We start from the raw sequence: 20818 nt of genomic DNA, 5'->3' as shown, positions 1-20818 counted from the left end.
AATTCTTCAAACATGAAAGTTTAAATCTTCTACCATTCAAGAAGGCTGCTATCAAACTTTGCTTAGAGAGTCAGATACGTAAGGAGGAGGCATTTCAAAATAGTAAAATAAAATCCACTGGTTTTACTTTTTTCATGCTTGATTCCATCTTTCTTCCTCTTTAGCACTTATAGCAGATTCTTACTCCCACTATTGCACTATCACAGAGACTTAGCAAAGGCCAATTTGATGTTGTCCCACTATGAGGATAGAAAGCTTCATACTGAGAAGATGAAAAGAAGGCACTGCTGAGATTTGTACTCAGGATCTCCTGTTTACTAGACTGGCACTTTAACCAACTAAGCCGAGCACCACAAGCTGGTGAGGACGGGAAAGCCAGGGAAGATTTAGTCACTAATCGATAATCTCAAGTGCTTAATTGAGCAAAACAACATTGAGCTTCAGTTCCATTCCACACACAGCAGAAGCATTGAATAAGATGTCGCTCTCAGTCATGGCAATTAAAAAACCGAGTATTTTTTGAAGAGCATTCTCGAAAAGGACCATGACAAATTTGCAGAATGCGACAGAAGCTGTATCGAGAACAAAGGCTTGGGATGTGAAGTTCCATAATTAAATGATCCATCTTTTATCACAGCTGGAAATTGGGACTTGTTTTGCTTCCCAGTCATGAGACAGAATAGACAGATTGAAAGAATGCCACTGCAGTGCCAAAAGTAGAAACAATTAGGAATGATTGATAAGTTGCTATTAAAACCCTTTGCACTGGTTCATTTCTGATAAGGTTTGTCCTAATCTAACTTTAGACAATAGATACTCTAGGAGATGAGATGAGGCCACACTGCCAAAAGCCTTTATACAATCTTCAGCAAAAACACCCTGACAGCTTAAAATCCTCATGAGATCTTACCTCCTAATTTAAACTTGGTCATGTAGACGAGGTGGCCGAGTGGTTAAGGCGATGGACTGCTAATCCATTGTGCTCTGCATGCATGGATTCGAATCCCATCCTCGTCAGTATAATCTGCTTCTTTCTCTTTGACAAGATTGGCTTTCATTTTTAGGCAAAATGGTGTATACTTCAAGCATGAAAGTTGAATCTTTTCTCTTTCAAGAAAGCTGCTATAGTCCTATCGTCTGGTTTCTACATGTTCATGCAGGCAAGTTGGCTGTGTAGTTAAGATGATACATTAACAATGCAGTTAAGAGATTGAGCTATGCATGCATGGCTTTGAATTCAATCTGTCCTATTTCTTTTCTGATTCTTTTAAGTTTCCAGCTCAAGGTTTTATTTTCTGCCCAAGCAATGAATTCTTCAAACATGAAAGTTTAAATCTTCTACCATTCAAGAAGGCTGCTATCAAACTTTGCTTAGAGAGTCAGATACGTAAGGAGGAGGCATTTCAAAATAGTAAAATAAAATCCACTGGTTTTACTTTTTTCATGCTTGATTCCATCTTTCTTCCTTCACTTATAGCAGATTCTTACTCCCACTATTGCACTATCAAAGAGACTTAGCAATGGCCAATTTGATGTTGTCCCACTATGAAGATAGAAAGCTTCATACTGAAAAGATGAAAAGAAGGCACTGCTGAGATTTGAGCTCAGGATCTCCTGTTTACTAGACTGGCACTTTAACCAACTAAGCCACAGCACCACAAGCTGGTGAGGATGAGAAAGCCAGGGAAGATTTAGTCACTAATCGATAATTTCAAGAGGTTAATTGAGCAAAACAACATTGAGCTTCAGTTCCATTCCACGCACAGCAGAAGCATTGAATAAGATGTCGCTCTCAGTCATGGCAATTAAGAAACCGAGTATTTTTTGAAGAGCATTCTCGAAAAGGACCATGACAAATTTGCAGAATGCGACAGAAGCTGTATCGAGAACAAGGGCTTGGGATTTGAAGTTCCATAATTAAATGATCCATCTTTTATCACAGCTGGAAATTGGGACTTGTTTTGCTTCCCAGTCTCGAGACAGAATAGACAGATTGAAAGAATGCCACTGCAATGCCAAAAGTAGAAACAATTAGGAATGATTGATAAGTTGCTATTAAAACCCTTTGCACTGGTTCATTTCTGATAAGGTTTGTCCTAATCTAACTTTAGACAATAAATACTCTAGGAGATGAGATGAGGCCACACTGCCAAAAGCCTTTATACAATCTTCAGCAAAAACACCCTGACAGCTTAAAATCCTCATGAGATCTTACCTCCTAATTTAAACTTCGTCATGTAGACGAGGTGGCCGAGTGGTTAAGGCGATGGACTGCTAATCCATTGTGCTCTGCATGCATGGGTTTGAATCCCATCCTTGTCAGTATAATCTGCTTCTTTCCCTTTGACAAGATTTGCTTTCATTTTTAGGCAAAATGGTGTATACTTCAAGCATGAAAGTTGATTCTTTTCTCTTTCAAGAAAGCTGCTATAGTCATATCATCTGGTTTCTACATGTTCATGCAGGCAAGTTGGCTGTGTAGTTAAGATGATACATTAACAATGCAGTTAAGAGATTGAGCTATGCATGCATGGCTTTGAATTCAATCTGTCCTATTTCTTTTCTGATTCTTTTAAGTTTCCAGCTCAAGGTTTTATTTTCTGCCCAAGCAATGAATTCTTCAAACATGAAAGTTTAAATCTTCTACCATTCAAGAAGGTTGCTATTAAACTTTGCTTAGAGAGTCAGATACGTAAGGAGGAGGCATTTCAAAATAGTAAAATAAAATCCACTGGTTTTACTTTTTTCATGCTTGATTCCATCTTTCTTCCTCTTTAGCACTTATAGCAGATTCTTACTCCCACTATTGCACTATCACAGAGACTTAGCAAAGGCCAATTTGATGTTGTCCCACTATGAGGATAGAAAGCTTCATACTGAGAAGATGAAAAGAAGGCACTGCTGAGATTTGAACTCAGGATCTCCTGTTTACTAGACTGGCATTTTAACCAACTAAGACACAGCACCACAAGCTGGTGAGGACGGGAAAGCCAGTGAAGATTTAGTCACTAATCGATAATTTCAAGTGGTTAATTGAGCAAAACAACAATGAGCTTCAGTTCCATTCCACGCACAGCAGAAGCATTGAATAAGATGTCGCTCTCAGTCATGGCAATTAAAAAACCGAGTATTTTTTGAAGAGCATTCTCGAAAAGGACCATGACAAATTTGCAGAATGCGACAGAAGCTGTATCGAAAACAAGGGCTTTGGAATTGAAGTTCCATAATTAAATGATCCATCTTTTATCACAGCTGGAAATTGGGACTTGTTTTGCTTCCCAGTCATGAGACAGAATAGACAGATTGAAAGAATGCCACTGCAGTGCCAAAAGTAGAAACAATTAGGAATGATTGATAAGTTGCTATTAAAACCCTTTGCACTGGTTCATTTCTGATAAGGTTTGTCCTAATCTAACTTTAGACAATAGATACTCTAGGAGATGAGATGAGGCCACACTGCCAAAAGCCTTTATACAATCTTCAGCAAATACACCCTGACAGCTTGAAATCCTCATGAGATCTTACCTCCTAATATAAACTTGGTCATGTAGACGAGGTGGCCGAGTCGTTAAGGCGATGGACTGCTAATCCATTGTGCGCTGCATGCATGGGTTTGAATTCCATCCTCGTCAGTATAATCTGCTTCTTTCCCTTTGACAAGATTGGCTTTCATTTTTAGGCAAAATGGTGTATACTTCAAGCATGAAAGTTGATTCTTTTCTCTTTCAAGAAAGCTGCTATAGTCCTATCATCTGGTTTCTACATGTTCATGCAGGCAAGTTGGCTGTGTAGTTAAGATGATACATTAACAATGCAGTTAAGAGATTGAGCTATGCATGCATGGCTTTGAATTCAATCTGTCCTATTTCTTTTCTGATTCTTTTAAGTTTCCAGCTCAAGGTTTTATTTTCTGCCCAAGCAATGAATTCTTCAAACATGAAAGTTTAAATCTTCTACCATTCAAGAAGGCTGCTATCAAACTTTGCTTAGAGAGTCAGATACGTAAGGAGGAGGCATTTCAAAATAGTAAAATAAAATCCACTGGTTTTACTCTTTTCATGCTTGATTCCATCTTTCTTCCTCTTTAGCACTTATAGCAGATTCTTACTCCCACTATTGCACTATCACAGAGACTTAGCAAAGGCCAATTTGATGTTGTCCCACTATGAGGATAGAAAGCTTCCTACTGAGAAGATGAAAAGAAGGCACTGCGGAGATTTGTACTCAGGATCTCCTGTTTACTAGACTGGCACTTTAACCAACTAAGCCGAGCACCACAAGCTGGTGAGGACGGGAAAGCCAGGGAAGATTTTAGCACTAATCGATAATCTCAAGTGGTTAATTGAGCAAAACAACATTGAGCTTCAGTTCCATTCCACACACAGCAGAAGCATTGAATAAGATGTCACTCTCAGTCATGGCAATTAAGAAACCGAGTATTTTTTGAAGAGCATTCTCGAAAAGGACCATGACAAATTTGCAGAATGCGACAGAAGCTGTATCGAGAACAAGGGCTTGGGATGTGAAGTTCCATAATTAAATGATCCATCTTTTACCACAGCTGGAAATTGGGACTTGTTTTGCTTCCCAGTCATGAGACAGAATAGACAGATTGAAAGAATGCCACTGCAGTGCCAAAAGTAGAAACAATTAGGAATGATTGATAAGTTGCTATTAAAACCCTTTGCACTGGTTCATTTCTGATAAGGTTTGTCCTAATCTAACTTTAGACAATACATACTCTAGGAGATGAGATGAGGCCACACTGCCAAAAGCCTTTATACAATCTTCAGCAAAAACACCCTGACAGCTTAAAATCCTCATGAGATCTTACCTCCTAATTTAAACATGGTCATGTAGACGAGGTGGCCGAGTGGTTAAGGCGATGGACTGCTAATCTATTGTGCTCTGCATACATGGGTTTGCATCCCATCCTCGTCAGTATAATCTGCTTTTTATCTTTGACAAGATTGGCTTTCATTTTTAGGCAAAATGGTGTATACTTCAAGCATGAAAGTTGATTCTTTTCTCTTTCAAGAAAGCTGCTATAGTCCTATCGTCTGGTTTCTACATGTTCATGCAGGCAAGTTGGCTGTGTAGTTAAGATGATACATTAACAATGCAGTTAAGAGATTGAGCTATGCATGCATGGCTTTGAATTCAATCTGTCCTATTTCTTTTCTGATTCTTTTAAGTTTCCAGCTCAAGGTTTTATTTTCTGCCCAAGCAATGAATTCTTCAAACATGAAAGTTTAAATCTTCTACCATTCAAGAAGGCTGCTATCAAACTTTGCTTAGAGAGTCAGATACGTAAGGAGGAGGCATTTCAAAATAGTAAAATAAAATCCACTGGTTTTACTTTTTTCATGCTTGATTCCATCTTTCTTCCTCTTTAGCACTTATAGCAGATTCTTACTCCCACTATTGCACTATCACAGAGACTTAGCAAAGGCCAATTTGATGTTGTCCCACTATGAGGATAGAAAGCTTCATACTGAGAAGATGAAAAGAAGGCACTGCTGAGATTTGTACTCAGGATCTCCTGTTTACTAGACTGGCACTTTAACCAACTAAGCCGAGCACCACAAGCTGGTGAGGACGGGAAAGCCAGGGAAGATTTAGTCACTAATCGATAATCTCAAGTGCTTAATTGAGCAAAACAACATTGAGCTTCAGTTCCATTCCACACACAGCAGAAGCATTGAATAAGATGTCGCTCTCAGTCATGGCAATTAAAAAACCGAGTATTTTTTGAAGAGCATTCTCGAAAAGGACCATGACAAATTTGCAGAATGCGACAGAAGCTGTATCGAGAACAAAGGCTTGGGATGTGAAGTTCCATAATTAAATGATCCATCTTTTATCACAGCTGGAAATTGGGACTTGTTTTGCTTCCCAGTCATGAGACAGAATAGACAGATTGAAAGAATGCCACTGCAGTGCCAAAAGTAGAAACAATTAGGAATGATTGATAAGTTGCTATTAAAACCCTTTGCACTGGTTCATTTCTGATAAGGTTTGTCCTAATCTAACTTTAGACAATAGATACTCTAGGAGATGAGATGAGGCCACACTGCCAAAAGCCTTTATACAATCTTCAGCAAAAACACCCTGACAGCTTAAAATCCTCATGAGATCTTACCTCCTAATTTAAACTTGGTCATGTAGACGAGGTGGCCGAGTGGTTAAGGCGATGGACTGCTAATCCATTGTGCTCTGCATGCATGGATTCGAATCCCATCCTCGTCAGTATAATCTGCTTCTTTCTCTTTGACAAGATTGGCTTTCATTTTTAGGCAAAATGGTGTATACTTCAAGCATGAAAGTTGAATCTTTTCTCTTTCAAGAAAGCTGCTATAGTCCTATCGTCTGGTTTCTACATGTTCATGCAGGCAAGTTGGCTGTGTAGTTAAGATGATACATTAACAATGCAGTTAAGAGATTGAGCTATGCATGCATGGCTTTGAATTCAATCTGTCCTATTTCTTTTCTGATTCTTTTAAGTTTCCAGCTCAAGGTTTTATTTTCTGCCCAAGCAATGAATTCTTCAAACATGAAAGTTTAAATCTTCTACCATTCAAGAAGGCTGCTATCAAACTTTGCTTAGAGAGTCAGATACGTAAGGAGGAGGCATTTCAAAATAGTAAAATAAAATCCACTGGTTTTACTTTTTTCATGCTTGATTCCATCTTTCTTCCTTCACTTATAGCAGATTCTTACTCCCACTATTGCACTATCAAAGAGACTTAGCAATGGCCAATTTGATGTTGTCCCACTATGAAGATAGAAAGCTTCATACTGAGAAGATGAAAAGAAGGCACTGCTGAGATTTGAGCTCAGGATCTCCTGTTTACTAGACTGGCACTTTAACCAACTAAGCCACAGCACCACAAGCTGGTGAGGATGAGAAAGCCAGGGAAGATTTAGTCACTAATCGATAATTTCAAGAGGTTAATTGAGCAAAACAACATTGAGCTTCAGTTCCATTCCACGCACAGCAGAAGCATTGAATAAGATGTCGCTCTCAGTCATGGCAATTAAGAAACCGAGTATTTTTTGAAGAGCATTCTCGAAAAGGACCATGACAAATTTGCAGAATGCGACAGAAGCTGTATCGAGAACAAGGGCTTGGGATTTGAAGTTCCATAATTAAATGATCCATCTTTTATCAAAGCTGGAAATTGGGACTTGTTTTGCTTCCCAGTCTCGAGACAGAATAGACAGATTGAAAGAATGCCACTGCAATGCCAAAAGTAGAAACAATTAGGAATGATTGATAAGTTGCTATTAAAACCCTTTGCACTGGTTCATTTCTGATAAGGTTTGTCCTAATCTAACTTTAGACAATAAATACTCTAGGAGATGAGATGAGGCCACACTGCCAAAAGCCTTTATACAATCTTCAGCAAAAACACCCTGACAGCTTAAAATCCTCATGAGATCTTACCTCCTAATTTAAACTTCGTCATGTAGACGAGGTGGCCGAGTGGTTAAGGCGATGGACTGCTAATCCATTGTGCTCTGCATGCATGGGTTTGAATCCCATCCTTGTCAGTATAATCTGCTTCTTTCCCTTTGACAAGATTTGCTTTCATTTTTAGGCAAAATGGTGTATACTTCAAGCATGAAAGTTGATTCTTTTCTCTTTCAAGAAAGCTGCTATAGTCATATCATCTGGTTTCTACATGTTCATGCAGGCAAGTTGGCTGTGTAGTTAAGATGATACATTAACAATGCAGTTAAGAGATTGAGCTATGCATGCATGGCTTTGAATTCAATCTGTCCTATTTCTTTTCTGATTCTTTTAAGTTTCCAGCTCAAGGTTTTATTTTCTGCCCAAGCAATGAATTCTTCAAACATGAAAGTTTAAATCTTCTACCATTCAAGAAGGTTGCTATTAAACTTTGCTTAGAGAGTCAGATACGTAAGGAGGAGGCATTTCAAAATAGTAAAATAAAATCCACTGGTTTTACTTTTTTCATGCTTGATTCCATCTTTCTTCCTCTTTAGCACTTATAGCAGATTCTTACTCCCACTATTGCACTATCACAGAGACTTAGCAAAGGCCAATTTGATGTTGTCCCACTATGAGGATAGAAAGCTTCATACTGAGAAGATGAAAAGAAGGCACTGCTGAGATTTGAACTCAGGATCTCCTGTTTACTAGACTGGCACTTTAACCAACTAAGACACAGCACCACAAGCTGGTGAGGACGGGAAAGCCAGGGAAGATTTAGTCACTAATCGATAATTTCAAGTGGTTAATTGAGCAAAACAACAATGAGCTTCAGTTCCATTCCACGCACAGCAGAAGCATTGAATAAGATGTCGCTCTCAGTCATGGCAATTAAAAAACCGAGTATTTTTTGAAGAGCATTCTCGAAAAGGACCATGACAAATTTGCAGAATGCGACAGAAGCTGTATCGAAAACAAGGGCTTTGGAATTGAAGTTCCATAATTAAATGATCCATCTTTTATCACAGCTGGAAATTGGGACTTGTTTTGCTTCCCAGTCATGAGACAGAATAGACAGATTGAAAGAATGCCACTGCAGTGCCAAAAGTAGAAACAATTAGGAATGATTGATAAGTTGCTATTAAAACCCTTTGCACTGGTTCATTTCTGATAAGGTTTGTCCTAATCTAACTTTAGACAATAGATACTCTAGGAGATGAGATGAGGCCACACTGCCAAAAGCCTTTATACAATCTTCAGCAAATACACCCTGACAGCTTGAAATCCTCATGAGATCTTACCTCCTAATATAAACTTGGTCATGTAGATGAGGTGGCCGAGTGGTTAAGGCGATGGACTGCTAATCCATTGTGCTCTGCATGCATGGGTTTGAATCCCATCCTCATCAGTATAATCTGCTTCTTTCCCTTTGACAGATTGGCTTTCATTTTTAGGCAAAATGGTGTATACTTCAAGCATGAAAGTTGATTCTTTTCTCTTTCAAGAAAGCTGCTATAGTCCTATCGTCTGGTTTCTACATGTTCATGCAGGCAAGTTGGCTGTGTAGTTAAGATGATACATTAACAATGCAGTTAAGAGATTGAGCTATGCATGCATGGCTTTGAATTCAATCTGTCCTATTTCTTTTCTGATTCTCTTAAGTTTCCAGCTCAAGGTTTTATTTTCTGCCCAAGCAATGAATTCTTCAAACATGAAAGTTTAAATCTTCTACGATTCAAGAAGGCTGCTATCAAACTTTGCTTAGAGAGTCAGATACGTAAGGAGGAGGCATTTCAAAATAGTAAAATAAAATCCACTGGTTTTACTTTTTTCATGCTTGATTCCATCTTTCTTCCTCTTTAGCACTTATAGCAGATTCTTACTCCCACTATTGCACTATCACAGAGACTTAGCAAAGGCCAATTTGATGTTGTCCCACTATGTGGATAGAAAGCTTCATACTGAGAAGTTGAAAAGAAGGCACTGCTGAGATTTGAACTCAGGATCTCCTGTTTACTACACTGGCACTTTAACCAACTAAGCCACAGCACCACAAGCTGGTGAGGATAGGAAAGCCAGGGAAGATTTAGTCACTAATCGATAATTTCAAGTGGTTAATTGAGCAAAACAACATTGAGCTTCAGTTCCATTCCACGCACAGCAGAAGCATTGAATAAGATGTCGCTCTCAGTCATGGCAATTAAGAAACCGAGTATTTTTTGAAGAGCATTCTCGAAAAGGACCATGACAAATTTGCAGAATTCGACAGAAGCTGCATCGAGAACAAGGGCTTGGGATTTGAAGTTCCATAATTAAATGATCCATCTTTTATCACAGCTGGAAATTGGGACTTCTTTTGCTTCCCAGTCATGAGACAGAATAGACAGATTGAAAGAATGCCACTGCAGTGCCAAAAGTAGAAACAATTAGGAATGATTGATAAGTTGCTATTAAAACCCTTTGCACTGGTTCATTTCTGATAAGGTTTGTCCTAATCTAACTTTAGACAATAGATACTCTAGGAGATGAGATGAGGCCACACTGCCAAAAGCCTTTATACAATCTTCAGCAAAAACACCGTGACAGCTTAAAATCCTCATGAGATCTTACCTCCTAATTTAGTCTTGGTCATGTAGACGAGGTGGCCGAGTGGTTAAGTCGATGGACTGCTAATCCATTGTGCTCTGCATGCATGGGTTTGAATCCCATTCTCGTCGGTATAATCTGCTTCTTTCCCTTTGACAAGATTGGCTTTCAATTTTAGGCAAAATGGTGTATACTTCAAGCATGAAAGTTGATTCTTTTCTCTTTCAAGAAAGCTGCTATAGTCCTATCGTCTGGTTTCTACATGTTCATGCAGGCAAGTTGCCTGTGTAGTTAAGATGATACATTAACAATGCAGTTAAGAGATTGAGCTATGCATGCATGGCTTTGAATTCAATCTGTGCTATTTCTTTTCTGATTCTCTTAAGTTTCCAGCTCAAGGTTTTATTTTCTGTCCAAGCAATGAATTCTTCAAACATGAAAGTTTAAATCTTCTACGATTCAAGAAGGCTGCTATCAAACTTTGCTTAGAGAGTCAGATATGTAAGGAGGAGGCATTTCAAAATAGTAAAATAAAATCCACTGGTTTTACTTTTTTCATGCTTGATTCCATCTTTCTTCCTCTTTAGCACTTATAGCAGATTCTTACTCCCACTATTGCACTATCACAGAGACTTAGCAAAGGCCAATTTGATGTTGTCCCACTATGAGGATAGAAAGCTTCATACTGAGAAGATGAAAAGAAGGCACTGCTGAGATTTGAACTCAGGATCTCCTGTTTACTAGACTGGCACTTTAACCAACTAAGACACAGCACCACAAGCTGGTGAGGACGGGAAAGCCAGGGAAGATTTAGTCACTAATCGATCATTTCAAGTGGTTAATTGAGCAAAACAACAATGAGCTTCAGTTCCATTCCACGCACAGCAGAAGCATTGAATAAGATGTCGCTCTCAGTCATGGCAATTAAGAAACCGAGTATTTTTTGAAGAGCATTCTCGAAAAGGACCATGACAAATTTGCAGAATGCGACAGAAGCTGTATCGAAAACAAGGGCTTTGGATTTGAAGTTCCATAATTAAATGATCCATCTTTTATCACAGCTGGAAATTGGGACTTGTTTTGCTTCCCAGTCATGACACAGAATAGACAGATTGAAAGAATGCCACTGCAGTGCCAAAAGTAGAAACAATTAGGAATGATTGATAAGTTGCTATTAAAACCCTTTGCACTGGTTCATTTCTGATAAGGTTTGTCCTAATCTAACTTTAGACAATAGATACTCTAGGAGATGAGATGAGGCCACACTGCCAAAAGCCTTTATACAATCTTCAGCAAATACACCCTGACAGCTTGAAATCCTCATGAGATCTTACCTCCTAATATAAACTTGGTCATGTAGATGAGGTGGCCGAGTGGTTAAGGCGATGGACTGCTAATCCATTGTGCTCTGCATGCATGGGTTTGAATCCCATCCTCATCAGTATAATCTGCTTCTTTCCCTTTGACAGATTGGCTTTCATTTTTAGGCAAAATGGTGTATACTTCAAGCATGAAAGTTGATTCTTTTCTCTTTCAAGAAAGCTGCTATAGTCCTATCGTCTGGTTTCTACATGTTCATGCAGGCAAGTTGGCTGTGTAGTTAAGATGATACATTAACAATGCAGTTAAGAGATTGAGCTATGCATGCATGGCTTTGAATTCAATCTGTCCTATTTCTTTTCTGATTCTCTTAAGTTTCCAGCTCAAGGTTTTATTTTCTGCCCAAGCAATGAATTCTTCAAACATGAAAGTTTAAATCTTCTACGATTCAAGAAGGCTGCTATCAAACTTTGCTTAGAGAGTCAGATACGTAAGGAGGAGGCATTTCAAAATAGTAAAATAAAATCCACTGGTTTTACTTTTTTCATGCTTGATTCCATCTTTCTTCCTCTTTAGCACTTATAGCAGATTCTTACTCCCACTATTGCACTATCACAGAGACTTAGCAAAGGCCAATTTAATGTTGTCCCACTATGAGGATAGAAAGCTTCATGCTGAGAAGATGAAAAGAAGGCACTGCTGAGATTTGAACTCATGATCTCCTGTTTACTAGATTGGCACTTTAACCAACTAAGACACAGCATCACAAGCTGGTGAGGACGGGAAAGCCAGGGAAGATTTAGGCACTAATCGATAATTTCAAGTGGTTAATTGAGCAAAACAACATTGAGCTTCAGTTCCATTCCACGCACATCAGAAGCATTGAATAAGATGTCGCTCTCAGTCATGGCAATTAAGAAACCGAGTATTTTTTGAAGAGCATTCTCGAAAAGGACCATGACAAATTTGCAGAATGCGACAGAAGCTGTATCGAAAACAAGGGCTTTGGATTTTAAGTTCCATAATTAAATGATCCATCTTTTATCACAGCTGGAAATTGGGACTTGTTTTGCTTCCCAGTCATGAGACAGAATAGACAGATTGAAAGAATGCCACTGCAGTGCCAAAAGTAGAAACAATTAGCAATGATTGATAAGTTGCTATTAAATCCCTTTGCACTGGTTCATTTCTGATAAGGTTTGTCCTAATCTAACTTTAGACAATAGATACTCTAGGAGATGAGATGAGGCCACACTGCCAAAAGCCTTTATACAATCTTCAGCAAAAACACCCTGACAGCTTAAAATTCTCATGAGATCTTACCTCCTAATTTAGACTTGGTCATGTAGACGAGGTGTCCGAGTGGTTAAATCGATGGATTGCTAATCCATTGTGCTCTGCATGCATGGGTTCAAATCCCATCCTCGTCGGTATAATCTACTTCTTTCCTTTTGACAAGATTGGCTTTCAATTTGAGGCAAAATGGTGTATACTTCAAGCATGAAAGTTGATTCTTTTCTCCTTCAAGAAAGCTGCTATAGTCCTATCGTCTGGTTTCTACATGTTCATGCAGGCAAGTTGGCTGTGTAGTTAAGATGATACATTAACAATGCAGTTAAGAGATTGAGCTATGCATGCATGGCTTTGAATTCAATCTGTCCTATTTCTTTTCTGATTCTTTTAAGTTTCCAGCTCAAGGTTTTATTTTCTGCCCAAGCAATGAATTCTTCAAACATGAAAGTTTAAATCTTCTACCATTCAAGAAGGCTGCTATTAAACTTTGCTTAGAGAGTCAGATACGTAAGGAGGAGGCATTTCAAAATAGTAAAATAAAATCCACTGGTTTTACTTTTTTCATGCTTGATTCCATCTTTCTTCCTCTTTAGCACTTATAGCAGATTCTTACTCCCACTATTGCACTATCACAGAGACTTAGCAAAGGCCAATTTGATGTTGTCCCACTATGAGGATAGAAAGCTTCATGCTGAGAAGATGAAAAGAAGGCACTGCTGAGATTTGAACTCATGATCTCCTGTTTACTAGAATGGCACTTTAACCAACTAAGACACAGCATCACAAGCTGGTGAGGACGGGAAAGCCAGGGAAGATTTAGTCACTAATCGATAATTTCAAGTGGTTAATTGAGCAAAACAACATTGAGCTTCAGTTCCATTCCACGCACAGCAGAAGCATTGAATAAGATGTCGCTCTCAGTCATGGCAATTAAGAAACCGAGTATTTTTTGAAGAGCATTCTCGAAAAGGACCATGACAAATTTGCAGAATGCGACAGAAGCTGTATCGAAAACAAGGGCTTTGGGTTTGAAGTTCCATAATTAAATGATCCATCTTTTATCACAGCTGGAAATTGGGACTTGTTTTGCTTCCCAGTCATGAGACAGAATAGACAGATTGAAAGAATGCCACTGCAGTGCCAAAAGTAGAAACAATTAGCAATGATTGATAAGTTGCTATTAAATCCCTTTGCACTGGTTCATTTCTGATAAGGTTTGTCCTAATCTAACTTTAGACAATAGATACTCTAGGAGATGAGATGAGGCCACACTGCCAAAAGCCTTTATACAATCTTCAGCAAAAACACCCTGACAGCTTAAAATTCTCATGAGATCTTACCTCCTAATTTAGACTTGGTCATGTAGACGAGGTGGCCGAGTGGTTAAGTCGATGGATTGCTAATCCATTGTGCTCTGCATGCATGGGTTCAAATCCCATCCTCGTCGGTATAATCTACTTCTTTCCTTTTGACAAGATTGGCTTTCAATTTTAGGCAAAATGGTGTATACTTCAAGCATGAAAGTTGATTCTTTTCTCCTCCAAGAAAGCTGCTATAGTCCTATCGTCTGGTTTTTACATGTTCATGCAGGCAAGTTGGCTGTGTAGTTAAGATGATACATTAACAATGCAGTTAAGAGATTGAGCTATGCATGCATGGCTTTGAATACAATCTGTCCTATTTCTTTTCTGATTCTTTTAAGTTTCCAGCTCAAGGTTTTATTTTCTGCCCAAGCAATGAATTCTTCAAACATGAAAGTTTAAATCTTCTACCATTCAAGAAGGCTGCTATTAAACTTTGCTTAGAGAGTCAGATACGTAAGGAGGAGACATTTCAAAATAGTAAAATAAAATCCACTGGTTTTACTTTTTTCATGCTTGATTCCATCTTTCTTCCTCTTTAGCACTTATAGCAGATTCTTACTCCCACTATTGCACTATCACAGAGACTTAGCAAAGGCCAATTTGATGTTGTCCCACTATGAGGATAGAAAGCTTCATGCTGAGAAGATGAAAAGAAGGCACTGCTGAGATTTGAACTCATGATCTCCTGTTTACTAGAATGGCACTTTAACCAACTAAGACACAGCATCACAAGCTGGTGAGGACGGGAAAGCCAGGGAACATTTAGTCACTATTCGATAATTTCAAGTGGTTAATTGAGCAAAACAACATTGAGCTTCAGTTCCATTCCACGCACAGCAGAAGCATTGAATAAGATGTCGCTCTCAGTCATGGCAATTAAGAAACCGAGTATTTTTTGAAGAGCATTCTCGAAAAGGACCATGACAAATTTGCAGAATGCGACAGAAGCTGTATCGAAAACAAGGGCTTTGGGTTTGAAGTTCCATAATTAAATGATCCATCTTTTATCACAGCTGGAAATTGGGACTTGTTTTGCTTCCCAGTCATGAGACAGAATAGACAGATTGAAAGAATGCCACTGCAGTGCCAAAAGTAGAAACAATTAGCAATGATTGATAAGTTGCTATTAAATCCCTTTGCACTGGTTCATTTCTGATAAGGTTTGTCCTAATCTAACTTTAGACAATAGATACTCTAGGAGATGAGATGAGGCCACACTGCCAAAAGCCTTTATACAATCTTCAGCAAATACACCCTGACAGCTTGAAATCCTCATGAGATCTTACCTCCTAATATAAACTTGGTCATGTAGATGAGGTGGCCGAGTGGTTAAGGCGATGGACTGCTAATCCATTGTGCTCTGCATGCATGGGTTTGAATCCCATCCTCATCAGTATAATCTGCTTCTTTCCCTTTGACAGATTGGCTTTCATTTTTAGGCAAAATGGTGTATACTTCAAGCATGAAAGTTGATTCTTTTCTCTTTCAAGAAAGCTGCTATAGTCCTATCGTCTGGTTTCTACATGTTCATGCAGGCAAGTTGGCTGTGTAGTTAAGATGATACATTAACAATGCAGTTAAGAGATTGAGCTATGCATGCATGGCTTTGAATTCAATCTGTCCTATTTCTTTTCTGATTCTTTTAAGTTTCCAGCTCAAGGTTTTATTTTCTGCCCAAGCAATGAATTCTTCAAACATGAAAGTTTAAATCTTCTACCATTCAAGAAGGCTGCTATTAAACTTTGCTTAGAGAGTCAGATACGTAAGGAGGAGGCATTTCAAAATAGTAAAATAAAATCCACTGGTTTTACTTTTTTCATGCTTGATTCCATCTTTCTTCCTCTTTAGCACTTATAGCAGATTCTTACTCCCACTATTGCACTATCACAGAGACTTAGCAAAGGCCAATTTGATGTTGTCCCACTATGAGGATAGAAAGCTTCATGCTGAGAAGATGAAAAGAAGGCACTGCTGAGATTTGAACTCATGATCTCCTGTTTACTAGATTGGCACTTTAACCAACTAAGACACAGCATCACAAGCTGGTGAGGACGGGAAAGCCAGGGAAGATTTAGTCACTAATCGATAATTTCAAGTGGTTAATTGAGCAAAACAACATTGAGCTTCAGTTCCATTCCACGCACATCAGAAGCATTGAATAAGATGTCGCTCTCAGTCATGGCAATTAAGAAACCGAGTATTTTTTGAAGAGCATTCTCGAAAAGGACCATGACAAATTTGCAGAATGCGACAGAAGCTGTATCGAAAACAAGGGTTTGGATTTGAAGTTTCATAATTAAATGATCCATCTTTTATCACAGCTGGAAATTGGGACTTGTTTTGCTTCCCAGTCATGAGACAGAATAGACAGATTGAAAGAATGCCACTGCAGTGCCAAAAGTAGAAACAATTAGCAATGATTGATAAGTTGCTATTAAAACCCTTTGCACTGGTTCATTTCTGATAAGGTTTGTCCTAATCTAACTTTAGACAATAGATACTCTAGGAGATGAGATGAGGCCACACTGCCAAAAGCCTTTATACAATCTTCAGCAAAAACACCCTGACAGCTTAAAATCCTCATGAGATCTTACCTCCTAATTTAAACTTCGTCATGTAGATGAGGTGGCCGAGTGGTTAAGGCGATGGGCTGCTAATCCATTGTGCTCTGCATGCATGGGTTTGAATCCCATCCTCGTCAGTATAATCTGCTTCTTTCCATTTGACAAGATTGGCTTTCATTTTTAGGCAAAATGGTGTATACTTCAAGCATGAAAGTTGATTCTTTTCTCTTTCAAGAAAGCTGCTATAGTCATATCATCTGGTTTCTACATGTTCATGCAGGCAAGTTGGCTGTGTAGTTAAGATGATACATTAACAATGCAGTTAAGAGATTGAGCTATGCATGCATGGCTTTGAATTCAATCTGTCCTATTTCTTTTCTGATTCTTTTAAGTTTCCAGCTCAAGGTTTTATTTTCTGCCCAAGCAATGAATTCTTCAAACATGAAAGTTTAAATCTTCTACCATTCAAGAAGGTTGCTATTAAACTTTGCTTAGAGAGTCAGATACGTAAGGAGGAGGCATTTCAAAATAGTAAAATAAAATCCACTGGTTTTACTTTTTTCATGCTTGATTCCATTTTTCTTCCTCTTTAGCACTTATAGCAGATTCTTACTCCCACTATTGCACTATCACAGAGACTTAGCAAAGGCCAATTTGATGTTGTCCCACTATGAGGATAGAAAGCTTCATACTGAGAAGTTGAAAAGAAGGCACTGCTGAGATTTGAACTCAGGATCTCCTGTTTACTAGATTGGCACTTTAACCAACTAAGACACAGCATCACAAGCTGGTGAGGACGGGAAAGCTAGGGAAGATTTAGTCACTAATCGATAATTTCAAGTGGTTAATTGAGCAAAACAACATTGAGCTTCAGTTCCATTCCACGCACAGCAGAAGCATTGAATAAGATGTCGCTCTCAGTCATGGCAATTAAGAAACCGAGTATTTTTTGAAGAGCATTCTCGAAAAGGACCATGACAAATTTGCAGAATGCGACAGAAGCTGTATCGAAAACAAGGGCTTTGGATTTTAAGTTCCATAATTAAATGATCCATCTTTTATCACAGCTGGAAATTGGGACTTGTTTTGCTTCCCAGTCATGAGACAGAATAGACAGATTGAAAGAATGCCACTGCAGTGCCAAAAGTAGAAACAATTAGCAATGATTGATAAGTTGCTATTAAATCCCTTTGCACTGGTTCATTTCTGATAAGGTTTGTCCTAATCTAACTTTAGACAATAGATACTCTAGGAGATGAGATGAGGCCACACTGCCAAAAGCCTTTATACAATCTTCAGCAAAAACACCCTGACAGCTTAAAATTCTCATGAGATCTTACCTCCTAATTTAGACTTGGTCATGTAGACGAGGTGGCCGAGTGGTTAAATCGATGGATTGCTAATCCATTGTGCTCTGCATGCATGGGTTCAAATCCCATCCTCGTCGGTATGATCTACTTCTTTCCTTTTGACAAGATTGGCTTTCAATTTGAGGCAAAATGGTGTATACTTCAAGCATGAAAGTTGATTCTTTTCTCCTTCAAGAAAGCTGCTATAGTCCTATCATCTGGTTTCTACATGTTCATGCAGGCAAGTTGGCTGTGTAGTTAAGATGATACATTAACAATGCAGTTAAGAGATTGAGCTATGCATGCATGGCTTTGAATTCAATCTGTCCTATTTCTTTTCTGATTCTTTTAAGTTTCCTGCTCAAGGTTTTATTTTCTGCCCAAGCAATGAATTCTTCAAACATGAAAGTTTAAATCTTCTACCATTCAAGAAGGCTGCTATTAAACTTTGCTTAGAGAGTCAGATACGTAAGGAGGAGGCATTTCAAAATAGTAAAATAAAATCCACTGGTTTTACTTTTTTCATGCTTGAATCCATCTTTCTTCCTCTTTAGCACTTATAGCAGATTCTTACTCCCACTATTGCACTATCACAGAGACTTAGCAAAGGCCAATTTGATGTTGTCCCACTATGAGGATAGAAAGCTTCATGCTGAGAAGATGAAAAGAAGGCACTGCTGAGATTTGAACTCATGATCTCCTGTTTACTAGATTGGCACTTTAACCAACTAAGACACAGCATCACAAGCTGGTGAGGACGGGAAAGCCAGGGAAGATTTAGTCACTAATCGATAATTTCAAGTGGTTAATTGAGCAAAACAACATTGAGCTTCAGTTCCATTCCACGCACAGCAGAAGCATTGAATAAGATGTCGCTCTCAGTCATGGCAATTAAGAAACCGAGTATTTTTTGAAGAGCATTCTCGAAAAGGACCATGACAAATTTGCAGAATGCGACAGAAGCTGTATCGAAAACAAGGGCTTTGGGTTTGAAGTTCCATAATTAAATGATCCATCTTTTATCACAGCTGGAAATTGGGACTTGTTTTGCTTCCCAGTCATGAGACAGAATAGACAGATTGAAAGAATGCTACTGCAGTGCCAAAAGTAGAAACAATTAGCAATGATTGATAAGTTGCTATTAAATCCCTTTGCACTGGTTCATTTCTGATAAGGTTTGTCCTAATCTAACTTTAGACAATAGATACTCTAGGAGATGAGATGAGGCCACACTGCCAAAAGCCTTTATACAATCTTCAGCAAAAACACCCTGACAGCTTAAAATTCTCATGAGATCTTACCTCCTAATTTAGACTTGGTCATGTAGACGAGGTGGCCGAGTGGTTAAGTCGATGGATTGCTAATCCATTGTGCTCTGCATGCATGGGTTCAAATCCCATCCTCGTTGGTATAATCTACTTCTTTCCTTTTGACAAGATTGGCTTTCAATTTTAGGCAAAATGGTGTATACTTCAAGCATGAAAGTTGATTCTTTTCTCCTTCAAGAAAGCTGCTATAGTCCTATCGTCTGGTTTTTACATGTTCATGCAGGCAAGTTGGCTGTGTAGTTAAGATGATACATTAACAATGCAGTTAAGAGATTGAGCTATGCATGCATGGCTTTGAATTCAATCTGTCCTATTTCTTTTCTGATTCTTTTAAGTTTCCAGCTCAAGGTTTTATTTTCTGCCTAAGCAATGAATTCTTCAAACATGAAAGTTTAAATCTTCTACCATTCAAGAAGGCTGCTATTAAACTTTGCTTAGAGAGTCAGATACGTAAGGAGGAGGCATTTCAAAATAGTAAAATAAAATCCACTGGTTTTACTTTTTTCATGCTTGATTCCATCTTTCTTCCTCTTTAGCACTTATAGCAGATTCTTACTCCCACTATTGCACTATCACAGAGACTTAGCAAAGGCCAATTTGATGTTGTCCCACTATGAGGATAGAAAGCTTCATACTGAGAAGATGAAAAGAAGGCACTGCTGAGATTTGAACTCAGGATCTCCTGTTTACTAGACTGGCACTTTAACCAACTAAGACACAGCACCACAAGCTGGTGAGGACAGGAAAGCCAGGGAAGATTTAGTCACTAATCGATAATTTCAAGTGGTTAATTGAGCAAAACAACAATGAGCTTCAGTTCCATTCCACGCACAGCAGAAGCATTGAATAAGATGTCGCTCTCAGTCATGGCAATTAAGAAACCGAGTATTTTTTGAAGAGCATTCTCGAAAAGGACCATGACAAATTTGCAGAATGCGACAGAAGCTGTATCGAAAACAAGGGCTTTGGATTTGAAGTTCCATAATTAAATGATCCATCTTTTATCACAGCTGGAAATTGGGACTTGTTTTGCTTCCCAGTCATGAGACAGAATAGACAGATTGAAAGAATGCCACTGCAGTGCCAAAAGTAGAAACAATTAGGAATGATTGATAAGTTGCTATTAAAACCCTTTGCACTGGTTCATTTCTGATAAGGTTTGTCCTAATCTAACTTTAGACAATAGATACTCTAGGAGATGAGATGAGGCCACACTGCCAAAAGCCTTTATACAATCTTCAGCAAATACACCCTGACAGCTTGAAATCCTCATGAGATCTTACCTCCTAATATAAACTTGGTCATGTAGATGAGGTGGCCGAGTGGTTAAGGCGATGGACTGCTAATCCATTGTGCTCTGCATGCATGGGTTTGAATCCCATCCTCATCAGTATAATCTGCTTCTTTCCCTTTGACAGATTGGCTTTCATTTTTAGGCAAAATGGTGTATACTTCAAGCATGAAAGTTGATTCTTTTCTCTTTCAAGAAAGCTGCTATAGTCCTATCGTCTGGTTTCTACATGTTCATGCAGGCAAGTTGGCTGTGTAGTTAAGATGA

General features: G+C 38.6%; 14 non-coding genes across 14 annotated transcripts; 13 read left to right on the top strand and 1 right to left on the bottom strand.

The window, feature by feature from the left end:
• The first annotated feature begins 935 nt into the window (after positions 1 to 935).
• On the top strand, positions 936 to 1017 carry TRNAS-GCU (transfer RNA serine (anticodon GCU)). Its single transcript has one exon. It is a non-coding gene; the product is annotated as a tRNA-Ser (tRNA).
• Positions 1018 to 2240: 1223 nt separating this feature from the next.
• TRNAS-GCU (transfer RNA serine (anticodon GCU)) lies at positions 2241 to 2322 on the top strand. Its single transcript has one exon. It is a non-coding gene; the product is annotated as a tRNA-Ser (tRNA).
• Positions 2323 to 6167: 3845 nt separating this feature from the next.
• Positions 6168 to 6249, top strand: TRNAS-GCU (transfer RNA serine (anticodon GCU)). The gene has a single exon. It is a non-coding gene; the product is annotated as a tRNA-Ser (tRNA).
• Positions 6250 to 7472: 1223 nt separating this feature from the next.
• On the top strand, positions 7473 to 7554 carry TRNAS-GCU (transfer RNA serine (anticodon GCU)). Its single transcript has one exon. It is a non-coding gene; the product is annotated as a tRNA-Ser (tRNA).
• A 1228-nt stretch (positions 7555 to 8782) lies between these two features.
• On the top strand, positions 8783 to 8864 carry TRNAS-GCU (transfer RNA serine (anticodon GCU)). Its single transcript has one exon. It is a non-coding gene; the product is annotated as a tRNA-Ser (tRNA).
• A 570-nt stretch (positions 8865 to 9434) lies between these two features.
• Positions 9435 to 9508, bottom strand: TRNAT-AGU (transfer RNA threonine (anticodon AGU)). Its single transcript has one exon. It is a non-coding gene; the product is annotated as a tRNA-Thr (tRNA).
• A 583-nt stretch (positions 9509 to 10091) lies between these two features.
• TRNAS-GCU (transfer RNA serine (anticodon GCU)) lies at positions 10092 to 10173 on the top strand. Its single transcript has one exon. It is a non-coding gene; the product is annotated as a tRNA-Ser (tRNA).
• A 1228-nt stretch (positions 10174 to 11401) lies between these two features.
• On the top strand, positions 11402 to 11483 carry TRNAS-GCU (transfer RNA serine (anticodon GCU)). Its single transcript has one exon. It is a non-coding gene; the product is annotated as a tRNA-Ser (tRNA).
• A 2537-nt stretch (positions 11484 to 14020) lies between these two features.
• TRNAS-GCU (transfer RNA serine (anticodon GCU)) lies at positions 14021 to 14102 on the top strand. The gene has a single exon. It is a non-coding gene; the product is annotated as a tRNA-Ser (tRNA).
• A 1228-nt stretch (positions 14103 to 15330) lies between these two features.
• TRNAS-GCU (transfer RNA serine (anticodon GCU)) lies at positions 15331 to 15412 on the top strand. The gene has a single exon. It is a non-coding gene; the product is annotated as a tRNA-Ser (tRNA).
• A 1226-nt stretch (positions 15413 to 16638) lies between these two features.
• TRNAS-GCU (transfer RNA serine (anticodon GCU)) lies at positions 16639 to 16720 on the top strand. The gene has a single exon. It is a non-coding gene; the product is annotated as a tRNA-Ser (tRNA).
• Positions 16721 to 17948: 1228 nt separating this feature from the next.
• Positions 17949 to 18030, top strand: TRNAS-GCU (transfer RNA serine (anticodon GCU)). The gene has a single exon. It is a non-coding gene; the product is annotated as a tRNA-Ser (tRNA).
• A 1228-nt stretch (positions 18031 to 19258) lies between these two features.
• On the top strand, positions 19259 to 19340 carry TRNAS-GCU (transfer RNA serine (anticodon GCU)). The gene has a single exon. It is a non-coding gene; the product is annotated as a tRNA-Ser (tRNA).
• A 1228-nt stretch (positions 19341 to 20568) lies between these two features.
• TRNAS-GCU (transfer RNA serine (anticodon GCU)) lies at positions 20569 to 20650 on the top strand. The gene has a single exon. It is a non-coding gene; the product is annotated as a tRNA-Ser (tRNA).
• Positions 20651 to 20818: the final 168 nt, after the last annotated feature.

This window comes from Phyllobates terribilis, unplaced genomic scaffold, assembly GCF_046119375.1.
Source record: "Phyllobates terribilis strain yellow unplaced genomic scaffold, ASM4611937v1 Scaffold_9__5_contigs__length_417890890, whole genome shotgun sequence".
NCBI classification, from domain to species: domain Eukaryota; kingdom Metazoa; phylum Chordata; class Amphibia; order Anura; family Dendrobatidae; genus Phyllobates; species Phyllobates terribilis.
This window is presented reverse-complemented; position numbering and strand designations above follow the sequence as displayed.